At 37.4% G+C, this 21,586-nt stretch overlaps 1 long non-coding RNA gene across 1 annotated transcript; it reads left to right on the forward strand.

Moving 5' to 3' along the window:
- The first annotated feature begins 13,308 nt into the window (after nt 1-13,308).
- On the forward strand, nt 13,309-17,807 carry LOC124868091. The gene is made up of 3 exons (XR_007038236.1): nt 13,309-13,366; nt 16,209-16,325; nt 17,572-17,807. It is a non-coding gene; the product is annotated as an uncharacterized LOC124868091 (long non-coding RNA).
- Nucleotides 17,808-21,586: the final 3,779 nt, after the last annotated feature.

The following is a 21,586-nucleotide window of genomic DNA, read 5'->3' on the forward strand; positions in this document are numbered from 1 at the left end:
TCTGGTGGGGATGATGTTATCCACACAGAAGTTTATATAGTCGGTTACACACTCAGTCATGGCATTGATGTCCTCTCCATGTGGCTGGCACAGTGCGTCCCAGTCTGTAGCCTCAAAGCAACCTTGCAGAGCTTCTTCAGCTTCTTGTGACCATTTTCTCACAGTCCTCTTAATTACAGGTTGCCTCTGAACAAGGGGCTTATATTTCGAGCAGAGAAAAACAAGATTGTGATGTGATAGAGATATAAATCTCTACAGCAAGATCTCTGATCTCTACATCAAGATCTCTGATTTCTATTCGTAAGTAATGATTTTTGGTTAAGAAATTATTATTTTTTTAAGTTATGATTTTAAATTATGATTCTTGATAAATATTAATTAATCAATAATCATAATCCTTACAATTGTGAACCCAGTTGATGCAGAGAAAAGTGATGGGAAAAGCAAGAAATGTGAGTTGATCAATGCATTAATTGACATGGTAACACAAAACAGATAATGAATATGAGACAATACAAAATCTGTTTGTACTGCAACACTCCCAAATAATAATATGCATGCTATTAAATTTGCCTGGCAACTTTAAAACAAATAAAAGCATAAGGTGCATGTTTACAACTTGCATGTCTGATATTTGATAGCCCAGAGAACATTGAGCCAGATTAGCATGTCTTTTTTTTCCCTCTTTTTGCACTGCTTTTAATGTAAGGTCTTCTAGCAAGTTTTTTGAAGCCAGTTCTTCATAAGCAGACTAGATTTCTCAGCGGGGGGAGTCTCAACTGTTTTGGAAGTCTATCATTTAAGTGTTGCCGGGTGGTTATTTATTCATGTTCTCTTGGTAGGCTTAACTATTGAAGACTAAAAGGAATTAAAGAAAAGTGGAAACCTCAAGCTTAAAATCAGTAGCATTTCCAAGAAACTGGAGTTAACTTATGGCCTTTCAACTGTCTTGATTCATCCGCAAAGTTTTTTTTTTGTTTGGTTCCTTGTCGGGCTTTCGCAGGCTTGTTATTTCGCAAATAGGAACGAGGGAGAGGGGGTTAAACATGGTGTGAATCTGCATTTAAGCGATTTAGTTTCCAGTTAGAATTTTTAATCTTGTCTGCCATAGTTGTTTTCGGCAAGGAAGAGTTATGTGTGGAAATATACATAACTCAAACCCCTTACAGCTTGCATTTAACATCAAGTAACACTGAGTGAAGTACACTAGTGCTGCACTTGATGATGCATTATCAGCTCTTGAGTGGGTGAATTGCAGTTTTGACAGTATTCCTAGTCATTTCAAAGTCAAAGTAATTGTTGATTTGAGTGGGAAAAGAAGAATTCTGTCCAGTTTTTAAATCCTGGAATTTCTGTCCTTGAACTGAAACAGCATTTGAAACTGAAATTCATTTATTTTGATGTTACATTGAGAAATGTCAAACTATTTGTTTTTAAAGAAACCAATCTTGTAATATGTTACAGAGACAGACATTTTAAAATATTATTAACTGGTAGGAGGCAGGCAGAAGTCAAATTAACTTAAAAATGTAAATAAATAAAAAATCCACTTTTGAATTTAAAACCTCAAAACAGACCTACAGTACGCACACATCTGGATTATATCACTGTTATGTCTTTCCCACTATGTGTACAATTATCAACAGTGTATCAGTATATCCATATTAACATTTCAAAGAGGACTCCTTATACAGCAAGAAATCATATTAGGTTTTCCTTTCACTTCTTTTAAATTGTTAATGTCTTTGTTTTTTAATGTTCTGAACATTCACTTAAATGTCAATTTTTGACCTTGACCTCAGCAGAGGAAAAAAAAACCAATCCCTGTACACACTGATACACTTTAAAAACAGGAGCTGTAACTTTCTGAAGCAGGTAAACATTTGCTTTATTTCTGTAACTTTTGTCAGCAGGTGATTAGCAGAACCCCACTGAAATATGTTCGGAGCCAAATTAGCAGTGATCTGGCTGAACCGCATTAACATGCCAATGTTAGCCTAGAGTAAAGTTGACACCATCAGTGAATGAAAGACATTAGTTTATTTCAGACTGCAGCTGTACAATGATTAAAGCAATTTTTAGGTGAGGTGTTGTCAGAACCTTAGTAGCTCTGTAATGTTTTTAAGTTTGTACATGAGACTGATTATGTAAACTTATATGAAGTTTTGAATTGGGACCCAATAGCAACCAATGCCTATTCTTAAGTGACATAGATACACCATGCATGTAGCTCCTAATGCTCATTAATAGGTCTGTCTCTTCAGGACAGAGCTGAAAGACAAAATCAATATTTATGTTTATGTGGTGTGAAGAGTCCAAGATTAAACTTAGCGATTAAAAAAATTGTGCATTAAATAGCTCTACTGAATCTCTGAAGGACCTTAAATGGGGGCTTTACAGGTCCTTCTCAAAATATTAGCATATTGTGATAAAGTTAATTATTTTCCATAATGTCATGATGAAAATTTAACATTCATATATTTTAGATTCATTGCACACTAACTGAAATATTTCAGGTCTTTTATTGTCTTAATACGGATGATTTTAGCATACAGCTCATGAAAACCCAAAATTCCTATCTCACAAAATTAGCATATCATTAAAAGGGTCTCTAAACGAGCTATGAACCTAATCATCTGAATCAACGAGTTAACTCTAAACACCTGCAAAAGATTCCTGAGGCCTTTAAAACTCCCAGCCTGGTTCATCACTCAAAACCCCAATCGTGGGTAAGACTGCCGACCTGACTGCTGTCCAGAAGGCCACTATTGACACCCTCAAGCAAGAGGGTAAGACACAGAAAGAAATTTCTGAACGAATAGGCTGTGCCCAGAGTGCTGTATCAAGGCACCTCAGTGGGAAGTCTGTGGGAAGGAAAAAGTGTGGCAGAAAACGCTGCACAACGAGAAGAGGTGACCGGACCCTGAGGAAGATTGTGGAGAAGGACCGATTCCAGACCTTGGGGGACCTGCGGAAGCAGTGGACTGAGTCTGGAGTAGAAACATCCAGAGCCACCGTGCACAGGCGTGTGCAGGAAATGGGCTACAGGTGCCGCATTCCCCAGACCTGGGCTACAGAGAAGCAGCACTGGACTGTTGCTCAGTGGTCCAAAGTACTTTTTTCGGATGAAAGCAAATTCTGCATGTCATTCGGAAATCAAGGTGCCGGAGTCTGGAGGAAGACTGGGGAGAAGGAAATGCCAAAATGCATGAAGTCCAGTGTCAAGTACCCACAGTCAGTGATGGTCCGGGGTGCCGTGTCAGCTGCTGGTGTTGGTCCACTGTGTTTTATCAAGGGCAGGGTCAATGCAGCTAGCTATCAGGAGATTTTGGAGCACTTCATGCTTCCATCTGCTGAAAAGCTTTTTGGAGATGAAGATTTCATTTTTCAGCACGACCTGGCACCTGCTCACAGTGCCAAAACTACTGGTAAATGGTTTACTGACCATGGTATCACTGTGCTCAATTGGCCTGCCAACTCTCCTGACCTGAACCCCATAGAGAATCTGTGGGATATTGTGAAGAGAACATTGAGAGACTCAAGACCCAACACTCTGGATGAGCTAAAGGCCGCTATCGAAGCATCCTGGGCCTCCATAAGACCTCAGCAGTGCCACAGGCTGATTGCCTCCATGCCACGCTGCATTGAAGCAGTCATTTCTGCAAAAGGATTCCCGACCAAGTATTGAGTGCATAACTGTACATGATTTGAAGGTTGACGTTTTTTGTATTAAAAACACCTTTTTTTGTATTGGTCGGATAAAATATGCTAATTTTGTGAGATAGGAATTTTGGGTTTTCATGAGCTGTATGCCAAAATCATCCGTATTAAGACAATAAAAGACCTGAAATATTTCAGTTAGTGTGCAATGAATCTAAAATATATGAATGTTAAATTTTCATCATGACATTATGGAAAATAATTAACTTTATCACAATATGCTAATATTTTGAGAAGGACCTGTATGTTCTCACCTGGCTTGCTGGATTGGAAAGCTAACTGGAGATGCAAGAAATTATTTTAATTTCATTGTAAAACCAATAAAAAAATCTATGATCAAATCTAAACACAAATGACAACCAGAAGCATGGTGGACCCCAGAAAAAGTAGTAATCCTTCTGCTAAGAGCAGATTTAGAATGCTTTTTCAGTACACGTGCAAATGTGATGCCAGTGAGGACACTGGGAAGCCAGTAATGAGTGGGGCGCAGTACTTTAAATACCTTAAATTTGCTGTTCTTTTTTGAAGATAATATACTGAACAAAGGAACATTATGGAGAAATTATATCAAGATCACATATCTTAAATTAGTTTAATTCCCACTATTGCCACTATTTTGTATTTGCCATGCTTTTAAAAGCCACATCACTCTCACATTCACCTAGCTACACATTTGACACAGTAGTGACACTCACTAGTTGTGCAACCATTTGAATCAGGTGTGTTGAAACTGGAAGAAATGTTAAACATGACAGACAGTGGGTCATCAGAACCAGGTTTTAGAAAAAAAAAGCAACAAAACTAGAAAGTGACACCACAAGAGAATGACACAGTACAATGATTTTTACTCTTCATCCTCATACACATGCATTATACAAAACAGATGTGCACCAAAAGCAATGTGCACACAAAGATGTATTCCACAAATGACTTGATGGTCCACAAATTAACTGTATTCCCTCATCTTTGGACTTTCGTAACACTGTCAGCAGAACTCTGCAAGTTTTTTGTCAGCATCAAAAGTGGCGAGACAGGAAACCATGTGACAGTGACTTAATATTCTTAAACTATTTCACTTTACATTTTCTTCATATCTCTATGGACAGTTGAAAAACTGTTACAAGAGGATATAGGAAAAAACTACAACTATTAAACCACATTAACAACCAAATAAACATGTTTAGACTTTAAACTCTAACATGCCTATTTTCAAAAACACCAACTGCTAAAAAAGCAATTGTGTCTATGTGTTGCCTTGTGATGGACTGGCGACCTGTCCAGGATGTTCCCCATCTCTTGCCTAATGACTGCTGGAGATAGCCAAATTCTTATAAATGTTTATCCAAAAAAGTAAAAATATTTGTTCTGCCTTAAAAAACAGAGAGACAGCAAAATTGCCTTCTTTCCGGGAGTGGTTATAGCTGCACTGGAATTTTCCTTGATATATTAAATATTTAAAGATAAGTTTAAATAGTACCAGTGAGGATGAAAAACACTGTGATTTTGTTGCTGTCTACCATTTTGTTAGAGACGATGCTAATACTGTGTCACAAATATGACAAGTGTTTTAGACAGTTTTCAGAATTACAAGGAGTTATTGGATAATTTATTATACCACAACTACTGATGCTTCCGTAGAAGCTCTGGTATTATTAAACAGATAAGAAAATAGATAAAAAAAGAAAAGAGCATCATGTCCATTAATGTTTTGAGGAGAACAGTTTGAAGCTTCCTGAGAAAGAAATTGTAATAGGTTTGTGTTGTAGACATAGTGTTTGAAGAGTTTCTAGTGTTTTGCCACTTAGTTTTGAGAACTTGTCACCATTTGAAATCAGCAAGCATCAACAATAATTTGAGCTGCCCACTGTTAGTTTTAAGAAAAAAGTCATTTTATCTCTCATGAAAGACATCGGTGACTTTGATAGTCCATAGCAGATTTAGGAGAGCCATCAAGGCACTGCAGTTGTTGCCAACAGACAAGTTCTGTCTAAAACAGCTGTAACCTAAAAATCCTGAGCTTTACATAGCAAGTCAACAGGCTTTCTAACTTTGCTATTTAATGAAGAAAATGCCAACCATCCATTAAAAACATGTGTAAGGAATGTCCAAATAACGTATGGTATGAGTAATATTGTCACATTATATCTGAGCAGCTTATCATGACTACCCTTCAGACATAAAAAGTGTTTTCACATGTCACAGAAAAAGATTAAAATTAGATATGAAGACTAGAGAATACCAGCATAACTATCAGATCCAATGATTATTAATGACGTTAATAGTTACCCAAAGCTTTAGAAAGTGTGAATAAAATAACAGAAAAAAAACAGAAGAAGTAACTAAGGAATTAATTTAACAACCATCAAAAAACATCAGTCATCAGTCTTACTATGGATTCTTAAGTTGATTTTGGTCTGGATTTTGGCTGGGCCATTCCAACACAAGAACGTGGACAATTTTAAACTATTCCATTTTGTCTGCTGAAAGGTAACCACTTGTGGCAACCTTTAAATATGATGCTTTATTACCATCTTTCTGTCATAGTGCTGGTGGTTTTATGCAGGACCAAAGTGTAAACAGAAGAAAAACAAAAACAACAACAACAACCCAAACAGTATGGGTGGAGGGGGCCTTGGAAGGAGGGCTAGGAAAACAAACATGAAACAGAGTTTAGGCGGGCAACAGGGTCTTCCTGAGGAGGCATAAAGTTCAGGCGGACAGCTGATGTGAAGCTGGCGGATTCGGACGCCAGCTGCGGCAGAGGTGCAGAAACCTGGAAGACTGGCGTTGTTGTCTGGGGAACCTATGAAGAACCTAGTCAGGAAGTCAGTCAGGAGGCGTAGAGGACCCTCTGTGAACCTTGTCTGGAGCTCAACTACTGAGAACCTTGACAGGAGGCGTGGAGAGTCGACAGAGAGGCTCTGGAGACTTGAACCCCTGGAGGAGCTCTGGTGACTTGAGACCTGGAAGGCATCTACTGCTTAGATCCCATAGAGGATGCCTGGAGAACAGCCATGGAACCCACGAAAGAGCTCTGGGGAAGGGAACCCTGAAGATCTGTGGTGGAACCCCTGTAACCTTCGATGAGGCCCTGGAGAGCAGTGCTAGAACCCTTGGAGAAGCCTTGAGGAGTGCTGCTGGAACCCTTGACGAGGCTCTGGAGCCGTCGACAGAGGTGGGTCCACCTGGGCGCCCTCGTTTTGGAGACCTGGATCAGAAACTAGCGGCGGTTTGTCTTCTAATCCCTCTAAATCAGGAGCTAGAGGCGATTCGTTCTTGAACCCCTTGCGTAACTCAGGAACAAGAACATAAGATAATGATGGACCTAGAAATGTATATGACAGTGACGGTGTTTAAGATAATGGAGCCAGGAATGTAGATGACAATGATGGTGCTGAAGATGACAAAGCTAGGAATGTAGATGACGATGACAAGGATGAAGATGGAGCAGGAGATGCAGATGTGGATGAAGATGATGATGACAGGTGCACCAGGAGAGTCTCTGCAGCAGACCAGAGAGCAGCAGCTATGGCTAGAATTACCGCAGTGAGAGCTTCTGAGGACGTGGGGATTGATGTAACAGCAGACAAGAACGAGGAGCTGGGATCAGCTGGGTTTTGTTGCCTCTTCTCTTTGTTGACAGCTGGGCAGCAGCAGGTTGAGGCTAGGAGCATGTTCAGCTGCACACTGGAGACTTGGAGCAGAGTGCACAGAACTCTGCACTGGGAAATGCTGAGTAGTGCCCTGTAAGAAGGAGCTTGCTTGAAACCTGGAAGCCTGAGAAGAGGTCTGAGATACCAGGGCAGTGGAGAAGGCGTCAACCAGACCCTCCAGGAACAACGAGGAGACGTCAATTGAACCCTTCGGAACAGGAGTGATGATGTCTCTGTGACAGAATTGTCTCAGGCGGGAGGAGGAAGAAACAGGAAATGCTGATATGGATGGTGGGGACTGTAGCTGTGGCAGTGGCAAAGATCCTTGCCGACCCAAACGGAGATAGTGCGCGGTGCCGAGCAGAGGTTTCCGGAAGCGAGGTGGGCTGGGGATGCTTGCGTTTTCTTCGCTGGGTCAACGGACCATGCCCAGGATGTGGAGAGGAGGTATACTGCTGCGGGCCGTACCCTGATAGTGCAAGCCCCCAAAAGTCTGTTCAATTTCTTCCAGCAATAGAAGAGAAAGCAGGACCTCAACATTTTCTCTCCATAAGGCCCTTGATTTTTCCTCCTGTTGCTGGGTCCACTGGAGTAGCCTCAAGGCTCGACTGTCTGCTTGGTCCAGATGACTGGCTCCTTCTATCGTAGTGGGCTGGTGTTTTGCAGGACCAAAGTGTAAATAGGAGTATCAGTGCTGCAGTTAACAGTCTGGATATGACCATCAATGAAAACCAGCGAGCTTAAATACAGAGGCATGGTGGATAAATGAACAATTAACTTGAAGAGCTAATCAGATGAAATATGGAGCAGCTGGTAGCAGGGAGAATGCAGAACAACTGAAGGAGGGAGGCTAATGAGCAGGAACGCAGAAACAATGTAAGGAATCTGATAAGACTCTAATTGTACAGGAATACAGGAAATAACAACAGCAACTAGAGATCAACAGGGAGGAAACTGATCCATAAAGAAACTCAATTCAAATACCTAACACAGGGGAATAATGCCACTTTCAGCACAAAATTTATTCTTGATACTTTGGGATAATGTTAAACAATGCTTGTTGTTTAAATCTTGAGATTTGTTTTATAACCAAAAACAGCTTTAAACTGCCAGAAAGCTTTATTTTTACCTTAGTGGTATGTTCCTTGGTCTTCATGATGATGTTTGTTAAATAATGTTCTCTAAGAAACCCAGGAAACCTTCACAGAACAACTTGATTTATACCACGTTTATATTATACACACATGGATTCTCTAGTATCCTTATGAAGACAATTTATTATTCTGGATTTTGTATATACGTATCAGATTAAATGGGTCGTAATCTATATAAATGGCACACTTTGAATTATTTCTAAAATCATTTAAAAGCCATGCACCCATTTTCTCCTACTTATTTTATTACTTACTTTCTCCTCCTATTTGTGTTGGTCTATCACATAAAATCCAAATAAAATACATAGATGTTTGTCGTTGTAATGTGAAAACAATTGAATGGGTTTTACAGTTTTGTCAGGATGCATTTAAAATGCAGCTGAAATGCAAGTGTTATTGTTGCCAATACAACTCAAAGTACTTTTTCTCATTCTTTCAGAATTCATTACCTCATTAATTTTTATCATATCCACTGTTTGTTTTCCTATCTGTTCTGGACCCCACAGCCTCCCATCTCCCCATTATGCTTTGTCAGCCTTGGAGACCTTCGACCCAAAAGCATCAATTTCCAGTTACACAATCTTCAACTGTCACCTATTGCTCATCTTTTGTACTTCTGATAGAAAAGAAAATACCAGCAAGAACATAAGCTACCAATCATCCACCGCATAAACTGTCGACTGGTCCACATCATAGTGCAAATATATCCTTTGTCATCAGTGTTCCAGTCTGCAATTAATCTAAAATGTCTCTCCTTAATCAGCAATCATGTTGCCCCCGGTTACAAGGCTGACCTGTTTTAGAAAAGATTGCCTCCTGCTGTTTGGCAATGTCATCATTGTGTGATTATCAGTACAGTTTGCAAAACATTTCCAGTGAAAGGGTCAAGCTTGTGGCGCCAAGTGAAGAAATGTCTAATAAAATTAAAGCGTGTAATATGCCAAATATAATTACAAATGATGCATTTATGAACTTGAAGAGACTTGTAAATCAAAATGGCTTAGATTATAGATATTTGTAATTAAGATTTTGTTTTTGCTGGTCTTATTAATAAAACTTACATAACATTTACTGTGATGTGTAAGTGTGTATCACAAACTATGATCTTGTTCTCTCCATTTTTTTTCAATCTTTTTTTTCATTATTTTAAAAAATAAAAATCTGTCTTTTGTAACAACTTATATAAAACCACTGTAACATAAAAAGGTGAATATAAAACACAAAAAGAAATTAAATGAGACAAAAGCAAATAGCTTAGATAAGTAGGGGTTAAACTGTGTTAGTCTTTGAAATACAACAATTGTAAAGAAAACGTATGAAATGTAAAATACCCATAAACGAATACTGTCATTTTCACTGTTGGGCTGCAAGATGGCTTGTGCCTATCTCCAGTGGTCATTACTGAAAAAATGGGCTTTTCAATTATATTGTAATTTTTTTGAGAGGCATCTTTACACTAATCGAGTTGAAGAAGGGTTTGAATGAACAAATAAATGATCACTGCTTTAGCAGCTAAGTGCAGTTTATTATTTTCACTAAACTATATCACCATCATCAAACTCCTATAAAGTGTAAAACATTTTTCCTTTGATGACAGGGCAAAGATGTATAAAACAAGAATGCCAGAAAAATAATTAACTGCTTTATTGAACTGGGAACAAAAGAAAAACAAAAAAGGCTGTCTGTTCAACATGTTCGGCAAGCTCGGCAACAAATTATTTACAACAAAACCACTGAACAGCAAGGATTTTCAATGACTCTGTCAGAATCTAGACCTCCAACCATTTAAAAGGGTGCAGTGAAACATTAAGGGAGCTTTGCTTTAACAAGTGCCTGAAAACCTCAATAAATGACAGCAACACTATTATTAAAAGTGTTCTTCTCGACAATAGAATGAATGCCTGGTAATGTGAAAATAATTCCTCCGTGTTATTGCTTGGTTCTCCAACCAAATGACTAATTTAGCTTTTTACACACTTAATTTGCATTTTAACTTAGTTTTTGTAAAATAATTAAGCAAGATTAATCAATAGGGCATGTGTTTTTCTGAAATTTTAGGTTTAAACAGTCTAGCAATTGGCAAGACCTACAGTTGAATTTGTGTTTTGCAGTGCTGTTAAACAACTTGGTAGATTAACCCTTGTTGTGGCTTAAATAAATGTGCCACTGTTTAGGATTTCTGAGAAATATATTCTTCATTTTGCTTGGAAACCAAACAACATAAGGTCAGCTAATATCATTTTCCACTGAACCTGAACAGCTTTGACAGGTTGATTTGTTGCTGACTTTACTCTTTTGCTTTGAGTGGCTCCAATTAATATATCATTTAACCAATGACATGATACTCTGTGTTGACTGACAAGACATACATAAGTAGCTTAATGTCAGGTTCCTTCCATCCTGTCTTAGCATATTTTTATGCCAGAACATAGTAAAGTACATATGACTAAGTACATTTATCCTCCTTCCTTATGGAAGTAATAATTTTTAGAACATATTTGTAACCATAATTGTTGCTTTCTGTGATGTTGGACGGATGGGCAGACTGATGAATTGATTGGGTTTGAAACCACAATGCGTAATGCTTAATGTTACTGCAATATAGGCATGTTCAACTCTATAGCTTCCGTGTTTATTTTTGTTGAATTTAATTTTCTTTGTTCGTTATTGTCATTACATTTTTCTATGTATTTCGACATTTGTTTTGCAAACCTTTGTTACATTGGGTTACAAAGACAGATCTTATAGGGGATGTGTTAGCGTATAAAGAGATTGCAAAATGAAGGACTGCTTATTAGTGCATTTGAAATCCTTTATTTTGAATATGTCAGTATTAGAAATCATCATAGAGCAATGTTGCTTCTTAAAGAATTCACTTCAAGAATAACACATCAAGAATATTTAAAATAATAAATGTGTGATTTTTAATAAGTATAACTGAGTTATGCTTGGGCTAAGAAACAAACACTGTCAATTTTAAAATAGATGCAACTTCTTTTTGCATATGTGAAACAAAAAATCTTACTTTTGAAAGTGTAATAGTATTTCTAAACTTCCAGTGAAATTTTTCCACTTCCTAAATGTATCAAACCTAGCAGAGTTTGTTAGTTAATGATAAGGGTTTGTCCTAAAGGTGAACTTCTTATAAGTATTTTAAGTTGTGTAAAAAGAAATACAATTACACCTATCTGCACTGCAAGGTGTCTACTATCAGCTTAGGAATAATGGATTTATGTTAACTGTTTCTAAAATTTAATGGGGAAACGGGGAAACAATTGGGTGTGAAGTAAATGAAGACAGCCTCTGTGGTGCCTGTGCTGCCTGCACAGTTTGGATCGTCACTTGACGTCAAGAAAGAAAGTCTCCTATTTGCTTATCTTTTGCAGCCAGCAGGCCCACCATTCACTGAACAGCTGCTGTTGCCCACCCTCATTTAGTGATATTTGTTATTTCAATTCCACTCCAAACAGTTTTCTCTTCAACATAAGGGGAGAACTAAACTTGAGGGAACAAGCTCACCTTTTACACTGACATATGTGCTTTCTATTTGCCCAGGGAGGCTAGTTCTAATGTTGAAACAAAACAGGGATGTAGAAGTTTCACTTGGATTTTATTATATACACATGCTAAAATTCTTTTTCACATTACCTATATATGATCACTGACACTTTAACACTTACATAGTGACATTCTGTCTGTACGTTTGATTTTGTAAATAGTTTTGGTTTCAATGGCCTTAAAAACTATTGCTTATTTAAATATATTCACTGTGGAGGAACAGATGTTCACAGATTATCATAGACACACAGTGCCCACAACATACAATTAAGAGGTAAGGTATTAAACATTGCATTGTGCAAATTTATGCACAGCAAGATTCAGATGAATTACAGCTCAAATAAATAGATCCCGCTTTTCCTCCCTCACTGTTTATCATATAGTGTAAGGGATTCCATGGTTTGCAATCCCCAAAGGGATTGCTTACATGTGGGTCTTGGGATAAAATTTGGATATCTGGATTAGCATTGACTGTAGTGAATGTTAAAAGCTTTGCTTCTGGATTAAATTGTTTCCTCATTTAACTCATACATGAATACCATATCCGGAGCTTTACTGAAAAAAATAGTATTATAAAGCTTAGTAATTTTGCCCCGAAGGGACTTAATACACCTAATGCAAAAAGTTTGCTTTTTTTGTCTGTACTAACATTATAAAACATGTTTTGGTAGAATGGGTATTTTTATAAATATCAACTAAGTACTTATATTTATGCAAACTCTAGATGCAAGTGTTATTTTCATATTGCTGCATCATAAATCATAAGCATGAACAAGGATGAACTTTTAAAACATTGATCAGCAGCAGCCAGTTGTCACGGTGTTGGTTTGGGTCGGACCAGCTTGCAGGGAGATACTCCGGAGCCATGAGGTAAAGTTTTGTTTCACATTTATTTGCAGGATTCTCAGCCAGTAGTGCAGGAAACAGTAGGCAACACGAACAGAACTTACAGGAGCTGAACTGGACTAGATAAACAGGGATACTGGAAACAATGCTGGAGCATGACAGGTGAATCGCAGGATTACGGCAGGTAACTGGCAGGACGAGGCGACGGGGAACAAATGAAACCGGTAAGCTATATTCAGGGAAGGTGAATGGTGAAAGAATGGGAACGAGAGGAGTAGTAATCAGATGAATGCTTACAGGTGCGCTGGCCAGGTGAAGGGAACTGAGGTAATGGAGGTTGCTATGGTGACTGGAGCTAGGAAACACAGAGACAGGAGGGGAAACTAAACACTAAACTAAACTGGGAGGAACGGGGAAAAGAAACCTACACATAAGGTAAAGTAAATAGTAACTTCTAGGAAGAACTAACCCGGGGCATGAGGGGAAGCTAAACTAATAGGGAAAACAGACCTAAGGAAACCTATATAAATATAAACCCTAACATAAAACACAAAACTAAATCTGGAAGGACACTAACTGGACAAAGCAGGGACATGAGGAACTATACTAAAGAGTAAGGCTAGGAAACATCAACTAATATTAAAGGAAACAAGCAACTGGGTAAATCACATAACAAAAGGGGTCTAAGGCCAGAAGGAAGAAACTAACAAAACTATAGAAACTAACAAAACTAAGCACAACGCTTGAGTAAATAAACCTAAATAATCTGCTCAATCAAAACAAACACAAAACCAAAACAAGTCCAAAATGGTAGATTCTGACACCAGTGTTAACAGATATTTTGGTCAAATGGAAGCAAAACGTTTACAGGGATAGCAGGAAACATCATATAAACCCTGTAATGCTGAATACGTGAACAAGGCACATCATTAATTGATGACTAATTATACATTTTTTGTGAAGAAATCTCTGTTTGATTGCCAGTACTGTAATAACAGCACAAATACTATTTTGAACCCCCTTTTAACAGAATGATTTTTTTCTATATTCTTCTGTTTTTAGATTTTTTTTTTGTGGAACATTTGAATAGTTAGGCTGAAAAAAAATAAAAATAAAACCCAAACGCCATTTTGGGTACTTTTCGTCTTACTGATTTATGCTCCTTGTACTCTTCTCTTCTTTCATGAACTAGAGATCAATTGCCCCTTGCCAACATAAAAGATTTCCAATTACTTGAATGCTCATTTGAGATGAAGACTTACGAGAGAATAAGTTTGGAGGTTTAGTTTAAGAAGCGCTTTTAGATTTTTTTTCACACATTTGCCAAGAGTTAGTAAGGAACAAGGAGAAGAAATACAGAACATGGCACACTTCCAACATCCCAATTAATGTTACCAAATTGTTGGTGCATTCAGGTTCTGTAAAAGCAGTGGCATAAACTGCCCACTATCGTGTCTTCTGGAGTCTTGTACATAATCTGCAAGACCAGATACATTTGTTGTCTCCCAAAGTGCTACAAGAACAAAGTACTTTCTACTGTTCTTGCGGCCGTGGCTTGGGAGTTCTTGCAGCTTATTCTTGAGGGACATTTTTCAGCCCAACTTTTACCTTGTGTCACTACTGACACTTATTGTGCGATTAATCTGAGATTTTAAATGGTGTGTATACTATACTGACAAATGCTGCAGTGTGAAGGACCTATGAGGACAACCCCTTAGTAAAGTTTCTGTAATACACCTTGGCCAAGCAGGATTTTTTCATTTTTCTGTAAAATTAAACAAGGTAAAGGAACATTTATGTGACTTATACTGTTCTCTACATATTTTGTATGTGTAAACCTTATAAACTAGGATAATGCCAGGAATCAAAACATGTTTAGGTGAAAAATTAGTTCCATAAAATGTATCGATTTACAGCTAGCAATTAGCTCCAAGATTGCTAATGGATACAAGATGCAGGCGACTGAGATAAAACTGGCTAAGAGCCATGCAAAAAAGTACTGGTGAATGTGTACGTATATATCTGAGCCTATATGTATAATATTGACACTGTGGCAATTTAAGAATATCTTCCTCTTAGGGTTTACTACAATATACAATTTGCCTCCGTCTCTTCCATTTCTTTTTTGCTTGTAGCTCTGTATTAAATATATATTGCCCAACATAAGTACCATCCATCCATCAATCCATACTGACTCCAATCCATTCAAGCTGAGATGTTCCTTTCATAACTGTTGTTCTAATCATCTCTATTTTGGTCACTATCCATAAAAATCTTTACATCTTCAGCTCTGCCACCTCCAACTCTTTCTGGTGACTTTCGACAATGCCACCATTTCCAAACAAGTTCATTTTCTTTGGCCGCATCTATCAACCTGTCCATCACCCTTGCAAAGAAGAACAGGGTCAGAGCTAATCCTTGATGTAATCCCACCCTCAACTCAAACTCTTCTGTCACTTCTATCCCAAACCTCCCCACTGTTTCGCAATTCTTGTACATGTCCTGCACCAGTCTCACATACTTCTTTACCACGTTTGACTTCCTCATGAAGTGCGTATGTTTATATTATGGGCCTTATGTTTGTTCTAGATCCACAAAGACACAGTGCAGTCCACTCTGACATTCTCCATACTTCTTCATCAACACTCTCAAAGTAAACGTCACATTTAAAGCGATACCAAACTTCAGACCACTCATTTTCACCTCTACCACCTATCTTCAAAAACTGGTCCCTAATCTTCATAGTACTCAGGAACTCTAGTGATAAATGATTAAGTCCTCAGTTCACCCTTGTTCTTTAAAATAAATCTGCACTTTGGTACCAGTAGATGTCTTATTAATTACTCAAACATTGTGTCACTGTCAAGGAATGTGTTAAACATTCTGGTAAAAGTTTCCCTGCCATCACTCCTGACATTTCCATAACTCCACGGGTATGCCATCTGGACCAACCACTTTTCCACTCATCATCCTCTTCAAAACCTTTCTCACTTCTTCCTCAATAATCCTTCATTCATCCTGTGTCTCAAACATTCTATACTAACCCTAATCCATTCAGTTCCATCTTTACCCTCAATTTGTTAAATTAGATGTCCTTTCATCTCAATCTCTGTTTGCCTATTTTATGCCTCTCCCTTTCTCTTCACTCTCATATACTTATATTTACATCCATCATTTCCCTATCCCAGTTTTGCTTGTCTAACTTCTTCATTTCAATAATGTCTTGCATTTTGTTATTCCGCCACCAACTGATTTGTGTCCTTTTATCTTTCCATAGTTTTGACCAAACCCCATTCTAGCAGTTTCCCTGACCACCTACACAACACTTCCCAAAACATCTGGTAACTCAGACCATGTCTAATTTCCCATTCTTCCTTCTTTGATTTCCCACCAGGTAAGAATTAGTGCTGCCATCATTTGCTTCCTGTCCATGATTTTATAGAAAAGGCATGGGTCAGTTGCAAGTGTCTTTGTGAACTAAGGTTTTAAAAAGTTTCAAAAATGCTAATATCTCCATCATATCATTCCTACAGTTTAAAATACTTTAATTGAGATTCCAAAGAAATTCCCTTTTCCCTGACTGAAACAAAGTAAAATATTTCTGGTTTACATATTTTAGTTAATACCCTGAAACCATTAATCAAGGTTATCATGTCATGAGAATTTTGTTTTGCCCATCCTTATATAGAAAAAAGTTCACCTTTTTGCATCACCACTCCAATTTGTCTCCCTACCATGAAGCCCAAAATTACTAAGGCCTGAGGTAACCTCTTTATTTTACCAATATGTTTCTTCTTACTGGAAGAAATATTAATGTTTTGGAATGCCCAGCCAAAATCTGATAAGAAAAAGTATATTACTATCAGAACTGACTCTTTTACTTTGTTTTATTTATTTTTTTAAGAGATGCCTCTTTGGTTGAATGAAAATACTTTTACATCTAAATCTGAGAGGGGTATGACAAATTTTGGGCTCAACTGTATGTTTCCCTCTTTTTGAGGAAAAAGTTCTCAAAATGTCAATCCTTTTGTGAAAATCTAGTGTCATTTTTCCTTGGAACAAACCTCCTCAGCACTTCCGGATTTGCTCTGTTCCCCTCACCTACATTTCCATCAAACTCTGCTGCAAGAAGCTGTCTTCCCTCTAGAAAAATTCACTAATGCTTCATCCAACATACTCCAGAAATCAGGTTTCTCTTCTAAATTCAAACTGTGGGGAAAACACATTCTGAAAAAGAAACACAAATATGAAAGAAATATGTAAATAGAAGCCATGTCTGTTAAACTGTATTGATAAAATGTAACAACTTGACTCTGCTATCAGTTACATCAATGATTCTACAGGACCTACTGCACAATATTTAAACAAAGGTTTCCTCAGCAGACTTTTAGGCTTTGCATAGCAAAGATGTTGGTTGACATTCTTTTTGCTGCTGTGCATTTTAATGTTTCTGACAACCTGTTTTGTGCGTGTGTATCTAAATTGTTTATACAAAGCAGGCACAAGGCTGACATGTAGAGTTAAACAGAAATGTCGAGATGTTTTCCTTTAATACTGGCTGAATGTTTGTGTAACAAAGAATTTTAAGGTTACTTTTGAGCTACATCATGTTTTACACCATGTTTTACTCTGGTCCTCAGGATAACAAGAGGGAGTCGAGATCAACAAGAGTTAGAAAAATTATACTCTGTCTTCATGGAGACTTTTGAGGCATGTATCAAGTTAAACACCTACAATTTGGCTGTTTGTGCTCCTTTGCCTGCGCCTCTGTTCACAGGAAATATGTGCCATTTTGTGTCCTCTCCAAATGTTATTTTTATTTTATTTTTTTAATGGAGCCAAATGTAAAAAAGCATGCCAAACTGGCATCACAGTTGTATTAAGCACTCTCATGTGAACTGTAACAACTACACACAAAGGGGCCCTTGTAATAACTTCATAATAAGTAAAAAAGAAGACAGGAGATATTTCTGTTTGCATTCAAACTTTCACTTCAGTGTGTGTGAAAAAAAAGAAGTCTAATCTTGCAAGTCTCTGCAGATGTTTGAATATAGTTGGTATTAACATCTATTTATGGTTTGATTCATCTTTAGGAAACCTAATTTGCAACTTCTTTATATCACATTTGTCCCAATCATATTTGGTTTTGCCAGAGTCCAGAGATGCCACTGATTGTACTTCAACAGAAACAATAAAATAAAAATGCAGAAACAGAATAGCTTCACTCTCAACATCCATAAGATTAATTTAAAATGAAATCAAATTGCATTGTATTTTAGCAAGATTTACCAAAAAGGTATGTACCGTATTTTCCGCACTATAAGGTGCACCGGATTATAAGGCGCACCTTCAATGAATGGCCTATTTTAGAACTTTTTTCATATATAGGGCGCACCGGATTATAAGGCGCATAGAATAGAAGCTACTGCAGTCAAACGTTTGACTGGGGTTGCGTTATGCATCCACTAGATGGAGCTGTGCTAAAGAGAATGTCAACAAAACAGTCAGTCAAACTTTATTAATACACTACAAACCAGCGTTCTGATAACTCCATTCACTCTCATGGTAAGGTCTCCTCTACATAGAAATCTATTGAATAGAGCCAACCGCACGTTAGGAATGCATTGGAGTCTATGAAGTTGAAGTTGAAATCAAACGTTAGTTAAAACGTGAAAGGGAACTTTTCCCTGATTCAGTAAACACGTAAAAGAAACAGTTTGATGCACTAAATCAAACGTTAGTACTGTTAACCTTTCCTGTTTCTGTCCCCTGACCGTAGTCTGATGACACAGGGGAGACGCTTTCTCCAGGGCCGAAGTTACTAGTTTCCTCGGGGTTAACTCTCTCACTCATACGTTGCTGAGTTGAGCATGAAGAAACAGCATCAAAACACTGAGTTGTTGACGAGATTCGGGGTTCTTTTTAATGACTTTGCAGCACGTAAAAACACAGGGCTTACAGACTCATACACCGCTGCTCCGGTCGCCGTCTCTACCCACCCCACACGCACAATAATACCGATGTCACTCCTTCACTCTTGATTCTCAGCTACGGCAGCACACAGCGCCACCTCTGTCCGGAGGAGTAATGTCAACATCTTCCATACACACACACGAAACATACACCCCACACACTGAGCTTCTAATCACATATAGTTCAGACAATTCCTGCAACAGTACATTCAAACGTTATACACACACAAGTGGTGTTGGACTAGGAGTAAGCACAGTACAGGTGTTTACCGCTATTACTTCGGCGACGCCCCTGACTACGGTAGCCGTAATGCTGCAAGTGGTGCGGCTTTGTAGTTTACCAGTCGTACTGAAACATTTTGACAGAGTGCTGTGTACAACCAGTATGGATCAACCAATTAACCAATTGATCCATATATAAGGCGCTCCAGATTACAAGGCGCACTGTCATTTTTTGAGAAAATTAATGGTTTTTAAGTGCGCCTTATAGTGCGGAAAATACGGTAGTTACATTAAGTACATACAGAGGGCCTTGCAAGAATTAATGACCCTTAAATTGTTTTCATATTTTCAAAGTTACAGCTACAAACTTTAACACGTTTTTAAACAACTGTTTTGTGATAGAAGAAAATATAATACATAGCTATAAATGCATTATATTTTTCGTTTTACTCTAAAATATATTAGAAACACAGACAACAACTGTGGCAGCATCATTCTGTGGGTATGTTGATAAGAAGATGGAAATTTGACAGATACACAGCAAGAAAGAAGAAAGTCTAAAACCTGTTAAATTATCTCAATGTCAAAAGCTTAATTACTACTTTAGCAGTAATTTAACAAAATGTGTAAATTTTGAAGGGATGTAGTATATATACAGTATATCTGTATGTATGTATATATACAGATATATATATCTATATAGCTATACATATAGCTATATAGATATAGATAGATATAGATATATATCTATATAGATAGATAGATAGATAGATAGATAGATAGATAGATAGATAGATAGATAGATAGATAGATAGATAGATAGATAGATAGATAGATAGATAGATAGATAGATAGATAGATAGATAGATAGATAGATAGATAGATAGATAGATAGATAGATAGATAGATAGATAGATAGATAGATAGATAGATAGATAGATAGATAGATAGATAGATAGATAGATAGATAGATAGATAGATAGATAGATAGATCTATATGGATATATAGATAGATCTATCTATGGATATATAGATGAAAGAAATCTGTATTCACACTTATACCGCACATAAGTCCATACGAATCTGCATTAGGAGAAAATGAATGTTTGTTCCCACTTTACAAGGAGCCCTAGAAGCTTTGCTGTTTTACATAAAAAATATGACTCTTGCATATTCAGAAGATTTATCCCACGGGGGTCATTAAAAAACATGTTTCGAAAGAGCCAGCAGTCCGACACTGCTGTTAATGAGCTATGGATATATGACTTCATTAAAACACTTGTTAGTCAGTCTCCATGTGGACAACCTTATCGTGGAAAAAAGGACAACAACTAAAGGTGAAATTAACTACTCTGTTTTTGCACATGTATAATTTGATATACTCGTAGATATACTCCAATTAGAGGACACTGCCAAATGGTTAAGACAGAATTTGAAATATGTATTTTGAATCTACTGTTGACTGTCTGTACCAGCCATGGAATTTCGGAAATGGATATGTGCTGCCAGTCTGATAAGTGATATTAAACACTTGACAGCACTGTAATTCAGTGCTTTGGGAAGCTAGCCATCCAACGGCCAATGACAGAACTCTAATTGTGGAGCAGCAGCTGAAAGCCTTTTGACAACCATTTTAATGCATTAGTGAGAACCACTGTACTTTACTTCCATTAAAACAATGTCTCTCCAGCCACTTCTGAGCAGGCAGAGGACTATGCTATGAATGTGACGATGAGACATAATAAAATGCTTACTATCCAGCTGCCCTCAAATGCAGGTGTCAAAGTTTATATTGGTCTCTAAGTAAATTACGGAATGTAACTAATATGCTTTTGTTTGATTGCTATCAACTAACACACTCTTTTTAGGAGTGATAATTTCTTGATTCTACATGATGTGAGTTCCTATAAAGTGACTTTGGCCATATGATGAAACCATATGGTAAACTCCTAAAGCACAGTCTTCCAGCTCCCATGTTGGGAGCACAGATCACTTTACCTGCTGCAATGCTCTTTTCATGTCCTCACTCTCTTCATACCTGCATGTTTGTGTTTTGCTGCACTGAGTTTTGCATTATTCTCTTGAGGGAGGAAAGAGGATAAAAAAGAAACATCTGGTGGGGTCATCTCAACCTGTTGTGTAGCACACACGCACACTGCTCTCATGTTATTATAAACCAAATCTTTAAAAAAAATACTAGGTTTTAATAAAAACTTTATATTTTAAATTAAATATTTTAAACCAAAATTGCTCTGAAAAAAAGTATGCATGGTAGGTATTTGATTTTCAAAACAACTTTTGGTGCTTTTCTTTGGGTTTCTGGAATGCTGGAATTGGTTTTGCTATGAATACCATATTTGGTTTTACTTTTAATGTAAATACAATATCACATGATAACAAGATCCAGATTCAGAGGTTTAAAGAACTACTGTTGGATTGTTTTAATGGTTTAAGGATTGAT

This window comes from Girardinichthys multiradiatus, chromosome 5 (genome assembly GCF_021462225.1).
Source record: "Girardinichthys multiradiatus isolate DD_20200921_A chromosome 5, DD_fGirMul_XY1, whole genome shotgun sequence".
Lineage (NCBI taxonomy): Eukaryota > Metazoa > Chordata > Actinopteri > Cyprinodontiformes > Goodeidae > Girardinichthys > Girardinichthys multiradiatus.